Source organism: Rattus norvegicus, chromosome 5, assembly GCF_036323735.1.
Source record: "Rattus norvegicus strain BN/NHsdMcwi chromosome 5, GRCr8, whole genome shotgun sequence".
Lineage (NCBI taxonomy): Eukaryota > Metazoa > Chordata > Mammalia > Rodentia > Muridae > Rattus > Rattus norvegicus.
In genome coordinates, this window is record NC_086023.1 from 53301067 (window position 1) to 53315050 (window position 13984).

The 13984-nt window shown below is 39.0% G+C and overlaps 1 long non-coding RNA gene across 1 annotated transcript in view; it reads left to right on the forward strand.

Moving 5' to 3' along the window:
- The window catches only part of LOC103692331 (uncharacterized), a 79079-nt gene that overhangs the window by 58510 nt on the left and 6585 nt on the right, over window positions 1–13984 (forward strand). The window lies entirely within an intron of this gene.

Consider the following 13984-nt stretch of genomic DNA (forward strand, 5'->3'; position numbering starts at 1 on the left):
TTATAAGTAATGAAAAAAATCCCGAGGGTGAGTACCCTTGCAAAGTTCACATATAAGCTATGTGCCAGAGACACATTTTATCCCTCATCCCTCTCATCATAAATTCTGTATTTACTGACAAATGCTGATACCGTATCAAGCACCTGCTATTTTTTACTATAAATGTAAAACAGGTATTTTAAAAGTCACAGCATAGAAACAGCAGTAATAATATAGAAAGTAAAATTTTATAAGAAAGCATTTAAGGTACTATAAAGTTTTCCTTGTCTCAGATTTAAGAATTTCTGTATATTTACATAATGTTCTTCCTACTTTGCTGTTCTTTGAGCTGCCCAAACTAACTTGCTTTTCCATAGATTTCTAGTACAGCTGATGAGTAAAACTTATGTAACAAGTTTCTCCAAAACATAGCAAGGACCCCACCTGTGATGTTGTAAACTAACGATCAGATAATAAAGTCACTCACCAAGACAGCACACAGTTCTCCTCTCCTGGTATATAGAATGATCACCAGGGATCCCAGGGAGAAATGGTGGCTGCTTCGAATGACAGTTCTTTTAGGTTTCCTTTTCATGTTACCCTTAGGGAGAACAGTTCATAGAAGATGCCACCTGGACAGTAACATTTCCCAAGAGCCAGGGTGGTATTTTATAAATTTTATCTCGGGTTATCCAAAAGGATCACAAGTACTAAAGGAAGGGTTTAGTCCTTAAGGTGAGAATCTTTTCCTACATTAATTGCCCTGGGTTCTAAATTTTTGCATTGCCTTCTAGGATGTGGAAGCATCAGGAAAAGACAAAAGTGTTAAAGTAGTCCTCAGGATTGGAAGGGAGAAACAACTGGGCTAGAGAGAGATTAGCCATTCAAACACTAGCTGAGCCATCTCTAGCCAATCCTAGGAAAGTTGAATTTTAGTGTTAGCTGGTGTTCACAGTTATTGGATGATGCCTGACTGGTGTCTCTATAGAAATGGCTTTCTTCATAGGTCACACTGCAGGCTGGGCCATGTTTCCATGACCCAGACAAAACCCATGCCCCTCATAGCTCCCCCAACACATACCCCTGTTTCTGTAGGAGTTCATTTCATCTCTTTGTGGAACAATTTATAATTGGGCTAAAGGCTATATGACCCTGTCTTACCACCAAAATACCATTTTGTTTTGATTCATGTCCCAATGTTATTTGAAAGCATAGCGCTGATACAGCTTACAAACCTCTACTCACTGGGACAGAGAGGTGGGTGAGGTCAACGTCACACGGATGTAATCATCTCCATTATCCAGGTAAGGCAAAAATAGTTGATATTGTCAATCATTATTTTTTTTAATGGTGGTTTCTAGTATCTCCTTCTTTGGAAAGAAAATCTCTGTGGGAGGTCCCTTAGACCATAACAAAGTCATTTGTGACATTATTATAGTTAAATCAATATTACTAATCAGCTTAATAACTCAGAGACAATTTTTGTTAGTGAAAACACTTTGGCATGTTTAAAACATCCTACTTTACCCAGTGGGAGATTCTTGATGTTCTGACCAACACCACAGACAATCCAGCTGTTTTCTCAGTGAAATTAGCACCACTTGAAGCTGTGGCTCCTTGCTTAAAATTGCTAGCTAGAAACCCTCTTTTGTCACCCGCTCTCATCTTACTCTTCCATTTTATTAGATTTTATATTATAAGCAATGAGATCTGTGCCTTGTGCTTCTTTTACCTTCTCTGTGGCCGGCTTATATAGCTGGGTTTTGCCAATTTCATCTAATGTGTCTTTATCTATTAGCGATGTAAATTACTCCTTAACTGTCTGCTCCAAGTTATTGCCTATGGCACCCACGTTCCATGTCCCTGCTTGAGAAGGCCATTTCTTTGTTTTCACATGACTCTGTTTATGTAATCTCTCACCTTTCTAAACGGGGTTTTTCATTTTAGTCTCAGCTTCAAAACAAGGTTCCCACACTCCTGACTATTTACACAGAATCCTTTGTTTCTGGAACTTCTTGCTCTCCTCCTTTTCCTTTCTCCTTTTTTCTTTTTTTTTTTCAGGTAGTCAACATGGGGACCTGACTCTTTTTTTTAACTAGCAATATAGTTTCTTGAGTTATGACCTTCAGGCTTCTGATGCAACACGAAGCTTTTATTTCATTTCATTAAATGCCTCAACACAGTTTCTATTTGATCACATTCAACATCTACCCTATATAGTTAGATGCATAGAGTATTGGGTTGCAAATGTTTGTCTTAAAATTAAAAATGGCCTTAGTTTTGTCCAAAAATTTCCTCTTATATTACTGTCATATAATCATTTAGGCATTATAAAGCGACAGTACATGGGAAGAAACTAAACGTGAAGTCAGAAAACAAGAGTTAAATTCTATTACATCATGAAATGACCTTCAAACTGAGTTCATTTCTTCATGTTGAAAAGGAGTACCTGTAACCTTGTACAGATGATGTTAGAGTTTATGAGTGAATAAACTTCTAAGGTCTTTTGTTTACGGTTATACCCAAGGGAATCTCACATAGCATTGGAAAAGCTTGTTGAAATGATTTTAGGCAAGCAGTATATTTAAGAGTAACAGTGTACCAACTCTTCAGCTCTGCTGGAGTTTGCAATGTTCGTTGTGCCGTAGCATAAGGAGGGAACTGTTTCCACAGCTGCCATCATTCCATGTGTGCATCAGCCAGGCAGCAGAGAGTCTTTCCCAGCACTGCTCTCCATCCTCCAGTTATTACATTCTTCATCCACACTTTTCTGTGATGTTTCCTGAACCTTGGGAGGGTGAGGGTTGATTTAGACGTTCCACATATGGCTGAACAATCACTGCTGCCTAGCTTTCAGCCCTTTGAACAACTAGGAGCCTCTGAATTAAAAGCTTCTGTGACCAAGGCTGACAAAGACAGCCTTGAACATAAAGGGAAGTATCATTTTCTTTCTCCTTCTATCTTTCAGTCTTCACTTGCTACTTAACTCTTAGCATCATTCACAGGTTTTAATTGTGAAGCTGCCTTTACCATTTTCAGAGTAAAAGAGATTGTAAAAAGGGATCAAGTCATGTCGTGACTCAAATAAAATCCTTCAATTCCTCTTTGACATAATAGCTTAGGAGGAGGTAGAAGAAGGTGGTCTGGGAAGGGCATCCACTCTTGTCCAAGTGGCTATTTGGGAATTCCTCATCTCATCATTGCTCTCTTTCTTATAGGGACAGCTATAGCACAGGTATCAGATAGAAGTCCGCCTTCCACTTGACCTTCGGGGCAATGAGAAAGCTGGGATGAGGTTGTTAGCCTTGTTGCTGTAAGGAATGACACCACCACCAGGAAAGTTCCTGCGGTGTTCGACACCCTGAAATGATGATAGTGTTCCATCACTGCATAACATCAGGAATGCAGAACTGAGGCTCTAGAGATCAATGTGAGTTGGAGATAATCAAGGCATCTGGAAGAGTTAGACCATAGGAAAGGGATGACAGAGAGGGGGATGGGAACAGAGCTACTGAAATACAAGGGGGGATTTGGACAAATAGGAACCAGCTAACATGGAAACAGATGAGAGAAAAAGCAACTAGAGAGGTAGATAAAATTTGGCCCCAGGGTTCATGTGCCTTTTTATTAACTGTGATAAAGTTGTTCACATTATAGACAATAACTTGTCTTTTGACTGTTTCTGACTCTTACTGAAAGCAAAGTTAGGTGTTGAATATTTTTTCCTTGCCATTTAAAAGAAATGCTGAAAAGGATATTCAAATTCTACACTTTGTAGAATAAATAATAGATATTAAAGTTTTCTATTATGAAGAAAATTGGGCAATTATTTAAATTATGTAAATCATACTTTTATAGACATATATGCTAGCCTATTATTCTTCATAGCTGTCCATATATTTCTCCCTATATACTTACCTGTCATTTACCTTTAATTAATAGTGTCTGTTTTCACCCAGAATGAAGCACTCATGCAGCAATCCGAGAGCAAAGCTGGCAGGAGAAAAGTTCATAGGCAGCAGTGCCGGCTGTTACTTTCTACAATGACAGTAGGATTCTTTCTAGAAGAATGCAGTTTTTAAAAGTTTATGCTGACCTAAATATATGCTTACAGAATTTTTCAGTCACTCATATATATGTTTTCTCCATGAAAATTGTATGTGGAGGGCAATAGAAACACTACAACTTTACTTCTGTATATCAATATCCCCTTAACCTTCAAAAATAAATATGGCTTTCTTCCTTCCAAGAATTACCGAGACAAAACTCAAAAGTTTTTCAGACAAATGGGTTAGGTTTAAGCCATCAGAGAACGATTGCAACATCTGTATTAGTATGCAGTACCCCAAGGTAGCACCAATTTGTGTTCTCTAAGGAAGAGAAATCACTCAGAGTAATGAAATCATGTCCTTCCATAACAAACAGTATAAAGCCCTAGAGACAGACAGGAAAGAACATGGTGCAGGACACATTCTTTTGAATACTCTGGGGAAAGAGCTGTGCAGCATACAGTTATTGAGTTAGGAAACCAAGAAGTACACATGCTGGGTGTTTGTGCAGCTGGAATAGGGGCTGTGCTGATGTGTTTGTGTGGGACAGTCTGGAGAACAGGATCATGTAGGATGCTATCCTGAAGTTCTGAGAGCCTGAGGCTGATGGTTAAAGATTCCAAGGAAGGAGTGAGGATGGGAGCTTCAGGAGGACACAGAAGAGTGGTAAGCAGTTGCAAAGTCATGCGGAGGTTTGTGGAGAAGACAAGCTAAAGGGATAAACAATCTGAATAGCAGGAAAGAGCATCAGAGTTGGTGGTAACATTTGGCACACTTGAAGTACAGAACTGGAGAGAGAAACCAGTGAAGAGAATGGAAATCGAAGCAGGCTATGGTGATTTAGATGGTCAAAAATCTAACTTCATTCTACAACAAGAGAAACTGTCAAAAACAGCTTTCTCTCATGCAATACTCTAAAATCTAACTTTGCTCTCAAGAAGAGTCAGAAACAGTCAAAAACAGTTTTCTCTCCTGCAAGTCATCACATAAGTAATAAGTGATAATAAAATGGCATAAACCTTACAGCCTAATAACTCCATAATTGGTTCTATTATTTTGAAAGAGCTGATGAATCACTTCACTGAAGGGTGAAAAATTCCAAAATGGCAGTCCATCATAAAACAAGGAAAACTACCTGAGGATACATGTTAAAGTACGAAACAGATCCATATGAAACAGATCCAACATAGAAAACTCACCTTAATTTTAAAACACATGAAACAAAAATTATGTAAGATTCACTTGATGGATTTGAAAGCATTATTTTTGATCATTCCAGTTTCTGTCTGTGCCTGAGCTGACCCTGTGCCACAGTTCTTTGTACCCAGATCCTGCCAGGAAAAAGCTTTTCTCCCAGGAGCGCTGACACACCTGAGAGCAGAGGTGAGACTACCTCTACTGCTCAGAGGGACCTGCCTGCAGCCCTTGAGATGCAGGAGCTGAGGAGCAATCTGGGACAGATTTCTGTCTGCGCCCAGAGCTGAATCTGTGCCACAACTCTCTGTACCCATATCACCAGGAGACAGCTGGTCTCCTAAGAGTGCTGACATACAGGCTTACAGGAGGGTCAAGCCACTGCCAGAGACAGCAAAACCAGCTAACACCAGAGATAACCAAATGGCAGAAGGCAAGGGCAAGAACCTAAGCAACAGAAACACAGGCCAATTGGCATCATCAGAACCCAGTTCTCCCACCACAGCAAGTACTGGTTACCCCAGCACCCTGGAAAACTAAGATTCTGATTTAAAATTACATCTCATGATTATATTAGAGGACATTAAGAATGACATAAGAAACACAAGACAACACAGATAAACAGGTAGAAGCCCTTAAAGGGGAAACACAAATAGCCCTTAAAGAAGTACAGGAAAACACAACCAAACAGGTGATGGAATTGAACAAAACCACCAGTATGGCTTTCTAGTAAAAATGGAAATAAAAAAATAAAGAAATCACACAGGGAGACAACCCTGAAAATAGAAAACCTAGGAAAGAGATTGGGAGTCCACAGACACAAGCATCACCAACAGAATACAAGGGATAGAAGATAGAATCTCAGGGGCAGAACATACCATAGAAAACATTGACACAACAGTCAATGATAATGTAAAATGCAAAAAAGTTTCTAACCCAAAACATACAGGAAATCAAGGACACAATGAGAAGATCAAACCTAAGGATACTAGGTATAGAAGAGAGTGAAGACTCCCAACTTAAAGGGTCAGTAAATATCTTCAACAAAATTATAGGAGAATACTTCCCTAACCTAAAGAAAGAGATGCCTATGAACATACAAGAAGGCTACAGAACTCCAAATAGATTGGACCAGAAAAGAAATTCCTCCCATCACATAATAGTCAAAATACCAATTGCATGAAACAAGGAAAGACTATTAAAAGCAGTAAGGGGAAAAGGTCAAGTAACATATAAAGGCAGACCAATCAGAATTACACCAGACTTCTCAACAGACTATGAAACTTAGAAGATCCTTAGCAGATGTCATACAGACCCTAAGAGAACACAGATGCTAGCCCAGGCTACTATATCCAGCAAAAATCTCAATTACCACATATGGAGAAACCAACATATTTTATGAAAAACCCAAATATATATAATATATTTCCACAAATGCAATCCTAGAAAGGAAAATAGATGGAAAACTTCAACACAAGGAGGGAAAATAAACCCTAGAAAAAGAAACTAATATTCTTTCAACTAACTCAAAAGAGGATAGCCAGATAGCCACACAAACATAATTCCACATTTAACAACAAAAATTACAGGAAACAACAACCACTGGTCCCTAATATCTCTCAACATCAGGATGCAATTCCCCAATAAAAAGGCATAGACTAACAAACTGGATACTTAAAGAGGACCCAGCATTTTGCTGCATACAGGAAACACACCCCAGTGACAAAGACAGATACTACCTCAGAGTAAAAGACTGGGAAAAACTTTTTCCAAGCAAATGGTCCCAAGAAACAAGCCGGAGTAGTCATTCTAATATAGAATAAAATAGACTTTCAAACAAAAGTTATCAAAAAAGCTAAGGAGGGACACTTCATACTCATCAAAGGAAAAATCCACCAAGGTAAACTCTCAATTCTGAATATCTATGCTCCAAATGCAAGGGCACTCACATTCACAAAAGAAACTTTACTACAGCTCAAAGCACACATTACACCTCACACAATGATAGTGGAAGACTTCAATGTACAGATCATGAAAACAGAAACTAAACAGAGATACAGTAAAACTGATAAAAATTATGAACCAAGTGTATGTAACAGATATCTATAGAACATTTCATTCTAAAACAAAATATACCTTCTTCTCAGCTCCTCATGGTACCTCTTCTAAAATCAACCATATAATCAATCACAAAACAGATACAAGATAATAGAAATAATTCCATACATCCGATCAGATCACCAGGGACTAAAGCTGGTCTTCAATAACAATAAAAACAACAAAAAGCCCAAATACACACGGAAGCTGAACAATGCTCTATAAACTTGGACGAGGAAGAAATAAAGAAAAAAATTAAAGACATTTTAGAATTTAATGAAAATCAAGGCACAATGTACCCAAACTTAAGGGAATGAAAGAAGTGCAAAGAGCTAAACTCATAGATCTGAGTGCCTCTAAAAAGAGACTGGAGAGAACATAAACTAGCAGCTTGACAGAACACCGGAAAGCTCTAGAACAAAAAGAAGCAAATACACCCAAGAAGATTAGATTGCAGGAAATAATCAAACTCAGGGCTGAAATCAACCAAGTAGAAACAAAAAGAACTATACAAAGATTCAAGAAAACCAGGAGCTTGTTCTTTGAGAAAATCAACAAGATAGATAAACCTTTAGACAGACAAACCAAAGGGCATAAAGCCAGTATCCAAATTAACAAAATCAGAAATAAAAAGGGAGACATAACAACAAAAACTGAGGAAATTAAAAAAAAATCATCAGATTCTACTACAAAAGCCTATACTCAAGGAAACTGAAAATTCGTGTTGAAATGGACAATTTTCTATACAGATACCAGGTACCAAAGTTAAATCAGAATGAGATAAATCATCTAAAGAGTTCCATAACTCTTAAAGAAATAGAAATAGTCATTAAAAGTCTCCCAACCCGCCCCCCCCCCTAAAAGCCCAGGACCAAATAAATGAATTTAGTGGAGAATTCCATCAGCCCTTCATAAAAGACCTAATACCAATACTAAAATATCTGATACAGAATGAATACTCTCTAAAAATCTAAAACAGAAGGAATACTACCCAATTCGTTCTTTAAAGCCACAATTAGGCTTATACATAAACTGTACAAAGACCCTACAAAGAAAGTGAACTTCAGACAAATTTCCCTTTTGAATATCGATGCAAAAATACTCAATACAATTCTTGCAAACCAAATCGTAGAACACACCAAAATGATGATCCATTATGATCAAGTAGGCTTCATCCCAGGGATGCAGGGATGGTTCAATATTTGGAAATCGATCAACTAATCCACTGTATAAACAAGCTCAAAGAAAAAAAAACCCACATGATCATTTCATTAGACGCTGAGAAAGCATTTGACAAAATTCAACACCCCTTCATGATAAAAGTCCTGAAAAGATCAGAAATTCAAGGCCCATACCTAAACATAGTAAAAGCAATATACAGCAAACCAGTAGCCAATGGAGAGAAACTTGAAGCAATCCCAGTAAAATCAGGGACTACTCTCTCCATACTTATTCAATATAGTACTAACCAGAGCAACTAGACAACAAAAGGAAATCAAAGGTATACACATTGGAAAGGAATACGTCAAAATGTCACTATTTGCAGATGAAATAATAGTATACTTAAGTGACCCCAAAAGTTTCATCAGAGAACTACTAAGCCTGATAAACAACTTCAGCAAAGTGACTGGATACATAACATTACCTCAAACAAATCAATAGCCTTCCTCTACTCAAAGGATAAAAAGGCTGAGAAAGAAATTAGGGAAATGACACTCTTCATAATAGTCCCAAATAATACAAAATACCTCAGTGTGACTCTGAACAAGTAAGTTAAAGATCTGTATGACATTAACTTTAAGTCTCTGACGAAAGAAATCAAAGAGGATCTCAGAAGCTGGAAAGATCTCCCATGTTAATGGATTGGCAGAATTAATATAGCAAAAATGACATCTTGCCAAAAGCCATTTACGGATTCAATGCAAGTCCCATCAACATTCCAACTCAATTCTTCATAGAGTTAGAAAGAACAATTTGCAAAATTATTTGGAATAACAAAAACTCAGGATAGCAAGAACTACTCTGAAGAATAAAAGAACTTCTGTGGGAATCACCATCCCTGATGTCCAGCAGTATTGTAGTGCAATAGTGATAATAACTGTATTTTATTAGTACAGAGACAGGCAGGTAGATCAATGGAATACAACTGAAGATCCAGAAATCTTAAAACTATAGCCCACACACCTATAGTCACTTTTCTCTGACAAAGGAAGTAAAACCATCCAATAGAAAGAAGACAGCATTTTCAACAAATGGTGCTGGTTCAAATGGTGATCAGCATGTCAAATGCAAATTGACCCATTCTTATCTCCTTGTACAAAGCTCAAGTCCAAGTGGATCAAGGATCTCCACATAAAACCAGACACACTCAAACTAATAGAAAAGAATGTGGGGAAGAGCCTCCAACACATGGGTGCTGGGGAAAATTTCCTGAACAGAACACCAATGGCTTATGCTCTAAGATCAAGAATTGACAGAAGAGACCTCATAAAATTGCACAGCTTCTGTAAGGCAAAGGACACCGTCAATAGGACAAAACAGCAACAAACAGATTAGGAAAAGATCTTTACCAATCCTACATCTGACAGAGGGCTAATTATCTAATATATACAATGAACTCATGAAGTCAGACTCCAGAGCAACAAATAATCCTATTAAAAATGGGGTATAGAAGCAAATACAGAGGCGAATGCCAGCAGCAAACCACTGAACTGAGACTAGGACCCCCGTTGAAGGAATCAGAGAAAGAACTGGAAGAGCTTGAAGGGGCTTGAGACCCCTTATGAACAACATACATGGAGAAAAATTATGGAGCAGAGCCTGAAGGAATGGCCATTAAGAGACTGCCCCACCTGGGGATTCAACCCATATACATACAGTCACCAAACCCAGACAATATTGCTGATGCCAAGAAATGCATGCTAACAGGAGTCTGATATAGCTGTCTCCTGAGAGGTTGTGCCAGAGCCTAACACATACAGAGGCGAATGCTCACAGCCAATCATTAAACTGAGAATGGGGTCCCCAATAGAGAAGTAGAGATAGTACTGATGGAGTTTAAGGGGTCTGAACCCCCATAAGAAGAAGACAATATCAACCAACCAGACCCCCTAGAGCTCCCAGGGACTAAACCACCATCCCAAGAGTACACAGGGATGGACCTATGGCCCCAGCTGCATATGTAGCAGAGGATGGCCTTCTTGGGCATCAATGGTAGGAGATGCCCTTGGTCCTGTCAAGGCTTGATATCCCAGTGTAGGGGGATGTCAGGGTGTGGAGGTGGGAGGAAGTGGGTGGGGATTAGGGAGCACCCTCATAGAAGCAAAGCAAGATACCAGGTTTCTTGTGGTGAAACCAGGAAAGGGGGTAACATTTGATGTAAATAAAAATATCCAATAAAAGAAAGAATGTAAAAGAAAAAAAGAAATCATTATTTTGTGAACTGGAGAAAGCTGTACATTACAGAATGAGCACCATTATCTGCTTCTTTCCACGTATGGCCCATATTATAGAAAAATCTTATCCTGTGCCTCCCAAACACTATCACTGAAGGCTGACCTAGAGGCATCTGCGTCAAGCATGGCTAGTTTGAGAATCTCTATCTGTCTTGCTCTTACCTACAACTAGAGGATGAACTAGGAATCATTATGGAAGAAAACAAAGTTCCCATTGGTAAGGATTTTGCACTTCCAGAAGGATTTTAAAGGATCCAGGTTAAACGGTCAAGGCATACACTACCATGTTGAGGTAAGGATCAGGGGTTTTTTAAAGATCAGTAGAAATAAATTCCAAAATGGCAGGGCTAATTGTGTTATAGCAGATATTCTGGAGATTTAATCATTGGCATGCACTCTTAGCCACTGAAATATATAATTTTGCACTACATGGTGTTTTCATTATGTATACATACTAAATGTCACATACATGTGTGATCTCACCTGCCTTTGCCACATCCTCCACTAACCTGTTCTCCTTTCTCTATTCTGGCTCCATTAGCCTTCTCTCCAGACTCAGTATGCATCTTCCTGCTCAAAAGTATTCATTCAGACCCGCTCTTTACTCTGCCTAGGCTCTCTCTCTCTCTCTCTCTCTCTCTCTCTCTCTCTCTCTCTCTCTCTCTCTCTCTCAAGGTAAAACTGACTTCATGAAGACTTTTAAATGGTTTTTCACCTGCTATTGCTTCATAAAAATCTTGAGGCTTCCTTAAATGAATTGACTACATTATAGTCTCTAGTACAATATATTCACTCCTGGCAGTATATAAAGGACTTAGGTAAATGATGAAGTCCAAGAGAAGAGTGATCCTATAATTTTTAACGTGAAGGGGATATATTTCACTCAATGTTTGTTGAATCAAAACAGAAATCTCTCTGGGAATAGGGTGCTATTTTGAACACTATTTAAAATCCTGTTACATGGCAGCAACCGATGACCTGTCATGTAAGAGAGAGAGCTCTTTGATGCACTACCAACTTCATGTAAGCTGTGCTAATTATTTTAACCTGGGACGATGTACTATGAAAATATCTCTTGCATTCTAAGAGACTGACTGGCACTTATTTTTATTTTTTATTTTTTTCCATCTTTATTAACTTGAGTATTTCTTATTTACATTTCGATTGTTATTCCCCTTCCTGGTTTCCAGGCCAACATCCCCCTAACTGCTCCCCCTCCCCTTTTGTATGGCTGTTCCCCTCCCCATCCTTCCCCCATTGCCACCCCCCTTCCCAACAATCACATTCACTGGGGGTTCAGTCTTGGCAGGACCAAGGGCTTCCCCTTCCACTGGTGCTCTTACTAGGCTATTCATTGCTACCTATGAGGTTGGAGCCCAGGGTCAGTCCATGTATATATAGTCTTTGGGTAGTGGCTAAGTCCCTGGAAGGTCTGGTTGGTTGGCATTGTTGTACATATGGGGTCTCAAGCCCCGTCAGGCTCTTTCAATCCCTTCTAAGATTCCTTCAACGGCGGTCCTATTCTCAGTTCAATGGTTTAATGATGGCATTCGTCTATGTATTTGCTGTATTCTGGCTGTGTCCCTCAAGAGAGATCTACATCCAGTTCCTGTCAGCCTGCACTTCTTTGCTTCATCCATCTTATCTAATTGGGTGGCTGTATATGTATGGGCCACATGTGGGGCAGGCTCTGAATGGGTGTTCCTTCTGCCTCTGTTCTAAACTTTGCCTCCCTATTCCCTCCCAAGGGTATTCTTGTTGCCCTTTTAAAGGAGGAGTGAAGCATTCGTGTTTTGGTCATCCTTCTTGAGTTTGGTGTGTTCTGTGTATCTAGGGTAATACAAGCATTTGGGCTAATATCCACTTATCAATGAGTGCATACCATGTGTGTTTTTCTGTGATTGGGTTACCTCACTCAGGATGATATTTTCCAGTTCCATCCATTTGCCTATGAATTTCATAAAGTCATTGTTTTTGATAGCTGAGTAATATTTCATTGTGTAGATGTACCACATTTTCTGTATCCATTCCTCTGTTGAAGGGCATCTGGGTTCTTTCCAGCTTCTGGCTATTATAAATAAGGCTGCTATGAACATACTGGAGCGTGTGTCTTTGTTATATGTTGGGGCATTTTTTGGGTATATGCCCAAGAGAGGTATAGCTGGGTCCTCAGGTATCCAATTTTCTGAGGAGCCTCCAGACTGATTTCCAGAATAGTTGTACCAGTCTGCAATCCCAACAACAATGGAGGAGTGTTCCTCTTTCTCCACATCCTCGCCAGCATTTGCTGTCACCTGAGTTTTTGATCTTAGCCATTCTCACTGGTGTGAGGTGAAATCTCTGGGTTGTTTTGATTTGCATTTCCTTTATGACTAAAGATGTTGAACATTTCTTTAGGTGTTTCTCAGCCATTCGGCATTCCTCAGCTGTGAATTCTTTGTTTAGTTCTGAACCCCATCTTTTAATAGGGTTATTTGTCTCCCTGCGGTCTAACTTCTTGAGTTCTTTGTATATTTTGGATATAAGCCCTCTATCTGTTGTAGGATTGGTAAAGATCTTTTCCCAATCTGTTGGTCTGACTGGCACTTTTGCTGGATCTCACAACAAAGCTGATAATACACGTTGAAGTCATTTAAGACAGGACTGGGCTAGCTTAGTGTGTATTCAAACTTTGTTTAACCTGCCTTTAAGAGAAAAATGGGGAAAAAAAACCAACCTTAATTTCCTTTTGCTGAAAGTGGCAGATACAGATGTTGAAAGCATCTCCCCCAAACCTACTATAAAGGTCAGAAGCAACCACTTATGGTAATTGGTTGATAAACAAGGATGTTTGCTATCTGGGTCAACTGGAACCCAGTGACTTAACCCTTTGTTAAACTCCGTAAATTTCTGTAAAGTATCGCATTCCTTTCCCCATGGGATATTACCTACACTGTTCAAGCCACTTACAGATAGACAGACACCACTCACACTTTAAGTCAAATAGAAAACCCAACAGACAGACAGACACAGAAATAGATACACAGAGAAATAGGGAAAAGCATTCACAAGACTGCCTTGAGGAATATGCAACAGAGAACGGAAGAGAGGTAGCATGAAGTAGAAAATTCAAATCTGGACTCATTCTTGGTTACACAACTCCCAGGGGAAGCACTTTTATTTCTTTCCTTAAGAGACATCAGTGCATTATTGGTGACTTGGACTTAATCA